The sequence below is a fragment of the Arachis hypogaea genome, chromosome 7 (assembly GCF_003086295.3).
Source record: "Arachis hypogaea cultivar Tifrunner chromosome 7, arahy.Tifrunner.gnm2.J5K5, whole genome shotgun sequence".
Lineage (NCBI taxonomy): Eukaryota > Viridiplantae > Streptophyta > Magnoliopsida > Fabales > Fabaceae > Arachis > Arachis hypogaea.
The window spans coordinates 32676886-32683898 of NC_092042.1; the positions used below are offsets into that span (position 1 = coordinate 32676886).

A 7013-nucleotide genomic window follows, 5' to 3' on the forward strand; every position below is an offset into this window, starting at 1 on the left:
GGATTTGACGAGATTGTACATCAAGGAGATAGTGAGATTGCACATTGTACCAATGACTAGATCGAGACTGTCGATTCACATCAAAGTTTTTGGGAGCTTTTCGAAGAGCTTTCGGTATGAGACTAAGTCTCAGCACGGCGTATCATCCACAAACTAATAGACAGTCAGAAAGGACTATTCAAACATTGGAAGATATGCTAAGGGCATATATGTTAGATCAACCGGGAAGTTGGGACCGTTGCATGCCATTGGTGGAGTTTGCGTACAACAAATAGCTTTCATGCAAGCATTGGGATGGCTCCAAATGAGGCTTTGTATGGCCGAAAATTTCAGTCTCTACTGTGTTGGTATGAAACTAGTGAAACGAGTTTGTTGGGACCGGATTTGGTAGCGGAGATCACTAAGAAGATCAAGCAAATTCGAACTCGAATCCTAACTGCGCAATGCTGACAAAAGAGTTATGCGGATCAGAGGAGAAAGTTGTTAGAATTTGAAGGTGAACACGTATTTCTGAAGGTTACTCCCACAACCGGGATCGAAAGGGCAATCCAGACGAAGAATTTAAATCCAAGGAATATAGGGCCTTTTGAAGTGTTGAGACGAGTTGGGTCGGTGGCTTATCAAGTAGCTTTGCCGCTGCTTTGTCTAACCTGCATGACGTATTGTATGTGCCACAACTATGTAAGTACACATCAGACGTGGCTCATGTGTTAGAGCCCAAGTCGGTTGAGTTGAAGGAGAACTTGACATTTCAAGTCAAGCCAGTGAAGATTGAAGACACTTGTGTGAAGAAACTGTGCAGAAAAGAAGTTCTGTTGGTAAAGGTTGCTTGGAAGAGAGCTGGAATGGAAGAGCATACTTCGAAATTGGAGTTAGAGATGCCGAAGGAATATCCTGAGTTATACTCAAGTAATTCTTAAATTTTGGGGATAAAATTTCTAATTTGGTAGGGAGAATGTAAGAACCAGAAGATAATAACTACTTAATTAAAATAAAACAATAAATTAAAAGCTGGAGTAGGATCAAAAATTTAGATGTCTTAATTTGAAAATTTAAAGTTGAGAATTAGATTCAGTGAATTTTTCAAGTTGAAATATGTAATTTTCTGCGGAAAATTACGTAAAAATATGTACCAGTAAATTAGCCGGTTGATGAGCGAATAATTTATACGCTTTTTGGCATTGTTTTTAGGTAGTTTTTAGTAGGATCTAGCTACTTTTAGGGATGTTTTCATTAGTTTTTATGCTAAATTCACATTTCTAGACTATACTATGAGTTTGTGTGTTTTTCTGTGATTTCAGGTAATTTCTGGCTGAAATTGAGGGACCTGAGCAAAACTCTGATAAAAGGCTGACAAAGGACTGCTGATGCTATTGGATTCTGACCTCCCTGCATTCGAAATAGATTTTCTAGAGCTACAAAACTCTAAATGGCGCGCTCTTAACAGCATTGAAAAGCAGACATCCAGAGCTTTCCAGCAATATATAATAGTCCATACTCTATCCGTGATTAGAAGACATAAACTAGCGCTCAACGCCAGTTCCATGCTGCATTCTGGAGTCAAACGCCAGAAACACGTCACGAACCAGAGTTGAACGCCAAAAACACGTTACAACTTGGCGTTCAACTCCAAGATAAGCCTCAGCTCGTGTAAAAATCAAGCTCAGCCCAAGCACACACCAAGTGGGCCCCGGAAGTGGATTTATGCATCAATTACTTACTTTTGTAAATCCTAGTAGCTAATTTAGTATAAATAGAACTTTTTACCAGTGTATTAGACGTCTTTGATTGTATTTTTGATCTTTTGACTACGTTTGGGGGCTGGCCTCTCGGCCATGCCTGAACCTTCATCACTTATGTATTTTCAACGATGGAGTTTCTACACACCATAGATTAAGGCTGTGGAGCTCTACTGTACCTCAAGTTTTAATGCAATTACTACTATTTTCTATTCAATTTGATTTATTCCTGTTCTAAGATACCATTCGTACTTCAACCTGATGGATGTGATGATCCGTGACACTCATCATCATCCGTCCCTATGATCGCGTGCCTGACATCCACTTCCGTTCTACAAGCGAAAGCTAGAGTGTGTATCTCTTGGATTCCTGATGCACGACACATGGTTTCCCTCGCCTGACAACCGAACCTTCCATTCCGTGAGATCAGAGTCTTCGTGGTATAAGCTAGAATTGATGGCGGCATTCATGAGAATCTGGAAAGTCTAAACCTTGTCTGTGGTATTCCGAGTAGGATTCCGGGATTGAATGACTGTGACGAGCTTCAAACTCGCGATTGTTGGGCATGATGACAAATGCAAAAGAATCAAGAGATTCTATTCCAACATGATCGAGAACCGACAGATGATTACCCGTGCCGTGACAGAGCATTTCGACCTTTTTCACTAAGAGGATGGGATGTAGCCATTGACAACGGTGATGCCCTACATACAGCTTGCCATGGAAAGGAATAAGAAGGATTGAAGGAAGACAGTAGGAAAGCAGAGATCCAACAGGGACAAGCATCTCCAAACACTTATCTGAAATTCCCACCATTGGATTACATGAGTAACTCTATCTTTATTTTCTGCTTTATTTATTATTCGAAAACTCCATAACATTTACTATCCGCCTAACTGAGATTTACAAGATGACCATAGCTTGCTTCATACCAACAATCTCCGTGGGATCAACCCTTACTCATGTAAGGTATTACTTGGACGACCCAGTGCACTTGCTGGTTAGTTGAGCGAAGTTGTGAAATTATGTTTAGACCATGGTATAGAGCTCCAAGTTTTTGGGGCCATTACCTGGGAATCAATTTCGAACAACAATTTAAGTATGAATCACAATTTCGTCCACCAAGTTTTTGGCGCCGTTGCCGGGGATTGTTCGAGTTTGGACAACTGACGGTTCATCTTGTTGCTCAGATTAGGTAATTTTCTTTTTGTTTTGTTTTCAAAAATTTTTCAAAAAAATATTATTATCCCTATTTTTGAAAAAAATATTTTGAAAATAAATCATTCTATGGCTTCAGAATTTTTAAGAATGGATTCTAGAGTTTCATGAAGCATGTTGAAGCCTGGCTGGCTGTAAAGCCATATCCAAATTCTTTTGGACTAAGGCTTCAACTAATCACCACAATGCATGTAATTCCATCCTAAAGCTGGCTAGCTATGAAGCCATGTCTAACCCTTGGATTGGAGCTTTAGGCTAACATTGAAAGATTCCTGGAATCCTTATTAAAAATTTTGAATTTCTTGTTTTCTTTTTCCTATATGTTTTTCGAAAAAAAAAATATGAAAGAAAATACAAAAAATCATAAAATCAAAAAAAGAAAACCAAAAATAGTTTGTGATTCTTGTTTGAGTCTTGGGTCATGTTTTAAGTTTGGTCAATTGCATGCTTTAAAAATATTTCTTGCATTTTTCAAAAATTCATGCATTCATAGTGTTCTTCATGATCTTCAAGTTGTTCTTGATAAGTCTTCTTGTTTGATCTTGATGTTTTCTTGTTTTGTGTCTTTTATTGTTTTTCATGTGCATTTTTGCATTCATAGTGTCCAAGCATTAAAGATTTCTAAGTTTGGTGTCTTGCATTTTCTTTGCATCAAAAATTTTTTAAAAATATGTTCTTGATGTTCATCATGATCTTCAAAGTATTCTTGGTGTTCATCTTGATATTTATAATGTTCTTGCATGCATTATTGTGTTTGATCCAAAATTTTCATGTTTTGGGTCATATTTGTGTTTTTCTCTCTCATAATTAAAAATTCAAAAATCAAAAAAATATCTTTTCGTTTTTTCTCTCAAAATTTCAAAAATTTGGGTTGACTTAATCAAAAATTTTTAAAATTAGTTGTTTCTTGTAAGTCATGTCAAATTTTCAAAATTTTAAAAATCTTATCTTTTCAAAACTTTTTCAAAAATCAAATCTTTTTCATTTTTTTTAGTAATTTTCGAAATTTATTTTTTAAATTATTTTTCAAAAATCTTTTTCTTAATTTTATCTTTATTTTCAAAAATTATGCTAACAATTAATATGATTGATTAAAAAATTTGAAGTTTGTTACTTTCTTGTTAACAAAGGTTCAATCTTTAAATTCTAGAATCATATATTTTAGTTTCTTGTTAGTCAAGTAATTAATTTTAATTTAAAAAATTTAAATATTTTCCAACTATATCTTTTTAAATCATATCTTTTTATCTTATCTTTTATATCATATCTTTTTCAAAATTTTATCTTTTTTTTCAAAAATTTGATTTTAAATATCTTTTATAACTTTTTATCTTCTTATCTTCTTATCCTTTCAAATTTGATTTTGTTTAAACTAAGTATTTGACTTTTTGTTTATTTCTTATCTTTTTCAAAACCACCTAACAACTTTTCTTTCTCTAATTTTCGAAAATACCTCCCTCTTTTTCAAAAATTCTTTTTAATTAATTAATTGTTTTAAATTTTAATTTTAATTTTATTTCTTATCTTAATTTTCGAAAATCATTAACTCCTTTTCAAAATTATTTTCGAAAACTTCTGTCTCTCATCTTATTCTATTTATTCATTCATTTACTAACACTTCTCTTCATCTCAAATCTGTGCCCCTATCCTCACCCTTGTGTTTGGATTCTCCTTTCTTTATTCCCTTTCTTCTTCTACTAACAATAAGGAACCTCTTTACTGTGACATAGAGGATTCCTCTTCTTTTTCTATTCTGTTCTCTTTCATATGAGCAGGAACAAGGAAAAAGGCATTCTTGTTGAAGCTGATCCAGAACCTGAAAGGACTCTGAAGAGGAAACTAAGAGAAGCTAAATTACAACAATCCAGAGACAACCTTGCTGAAATTTTCAAACAAGAAAAGGAGATGGCAGCCAAACCCAATAACAATAATGCAAGAAGGATGCTTGGTGATTATACTGCACCTACTTCCAAGTTTGATGGAAGAAGCATCTCAATTCCTGCCATTGGAGCAAACAATTTTGAGCTGAAACCTCAATTAGTTGCTCTAATGCAACAAAACTACAAGTTTCATGGACTTCCACCAGAAGATCCCTACCAGTTCTTAACTGAGTTCTTGCAGATCTGTGAGACTGTTAAGACTAATAGAGTAGATCCTGAAGTCTACAGGCTCATGCTTTTCCCTTTTGCTGTAAGAGACAAAGCTAGAGCATGGTTGGACTCTCAACCTAAAGATAGCCTGGACTCCTGGAATAAGCTGGTCACGGCCTTCTTGGCTAAGTTCTTTCCTCCTCAAAAGCTGAGCAAGCTTAGAGTGGATGTTCAGACCTTCAAACAAAAAGATGGTGAATCCCTCTATGAAGCTTGGGAAAGATAGAAGCAGATGACCAAAAGATGTCCTTCTGACATGTTTTCAGAATGGACAATGATAGATATATTCTATTATGGTCTATCTGAGCTCTCTAAGATGTCACTGGACCATTCTGCAGGTGGATCCATTCACCTAAAGAAAACGCCAGCAGAGGCTCAAGAACTTATTGACATGGTTGCAAATAACCAGTTCATGAACACTTCGGAGAGGAATTCCGTGAATAATGGAATGCCTCAAAGGAAGGGAGTTCTTAAAATTGATGCTCTGAATGCCATATTGGCTCAGAACAAAATGTTGACTCAGCAAGTCAACATGATTTCTCAAAGTCTGAATGGATGGAAAAATGCATCCAACAGTACTAAAGAGGCATCTTCTGAAGAAGAAGCTTATAATCCTGAGAATCCTACAATAGCAGAGGTAAATTATATGGGTGAACCTTATGGAAACACCTATAATTCATCATCGAGAAATCATCCAAATTTCTCATGGAAGGATCAACAAAAGCCTCAACAAGGCATTAATAATGGTGGAAGAAATAGGCTCAGCAATATCAAGCCTTATCCATCATCTTCTCAGCAACAGACAGAGAATTATGAACAGAGTACCTCTAACTTAGCAAATTTAGTCTCTGATCTGTCTAAGGCCACTTTAAGTTTCATGAGTGAAACAAGGTCCTCCATCAGAAATCTGGAGGCACAAGTGGGCCAGTTGAGTAAGAAAATCCCTGAAACTCCTCCTAGTACTCTCCCAAGCAATACTGTAGAAAATCCAAAAAGAGAGTGCAAGGTCATTGATATAATCAATATGGCTGAACCTAGAGAGAAAGGAGAGGGCATGAATCCTAATGAGGAAGACCTCATGGGACGTCTCTCAAGCAAGAAGGAGTTTCCTATTGAGGACCCACGGGAATCTGAGGCCCATATAGAGACCATATAGATTCCATTAAACCTCCTTCTGCCATTCATGAGCTCTGAAGACTATTCTTCCTCTGAAGAGGATGAAGATGTAACTGGAGAGCAAGTTGCTCAATATCTAGGAGCTATCATGAAACTGAATGCCAAGTTATTTGGTAATGGGGCTCGGGAAGGTGAACCTCCCTTGCTCATTAGTGAACTAGATACCTGGGTTCAGCAAACTTTACCTCAGAAGAGACAAGATCCTGGCAAATTCGTAATACCATGTACCATAGGCACCATGACCTTTGAGAAAGCTCTGTGTGACCTAGGGTCAGGCATAAATCTTATGCCACTCTCTGTAATGGAAAAGATGGGGATCATTGAGGTACAGCCTGCCTTATTCTCATTACAAATGGCAGACAAGTCAGTAAGACAAGCTTATGGATTGGTAGAGGACGTGTTGGTAAAGGTTGAAGGGCTTTACATCCCTGCTAATTTCATAATCTTAGACACTAGGAAGGAGGACGATGAATGCATCATCCTTGGAAGACCTTTCCTAGCCACAGCAGGAGCTGTGATAGATGTTAACAGAGGAGAATTAGTCTTTCAATTGAATGGGGACTACCTTGTGTTTAAGACTCAAGGGTGTTCTTCTGTATACATGGAGAGGAAGTATGAAAAGCTTCTCTCAGTATAGAGTCAAACAAAGCCCCTACAATCAAGCTCTAAATTTGGTGTTGGGAGGCCACAGCCAAACTCTAAGTTTGGTGTTGAATCCCCACATCCAAAG

At 36.8% G+C, this 7013-nt stretch overlaps 1 non-coding gene across 1 annotated transcript; it reads right to left on the reverse strand.

Annotated features, from left to right (window-relative positions):
- Window positions 1–5261: 5261 nt before the first annotated feature.
- On the reverse strand, window positions 5262–5365 carry LOC112704833 (small nucleolar RNA R71). Its single transcript, XR_003155436.1, has one exon. It is a non-coding gene; the product is annotated as a small nucleolar RNA R71 (small nucleolar RNA).
- Between the last annotated feature and the right edge of the window lie 1648 nt (window positions 5366–7013).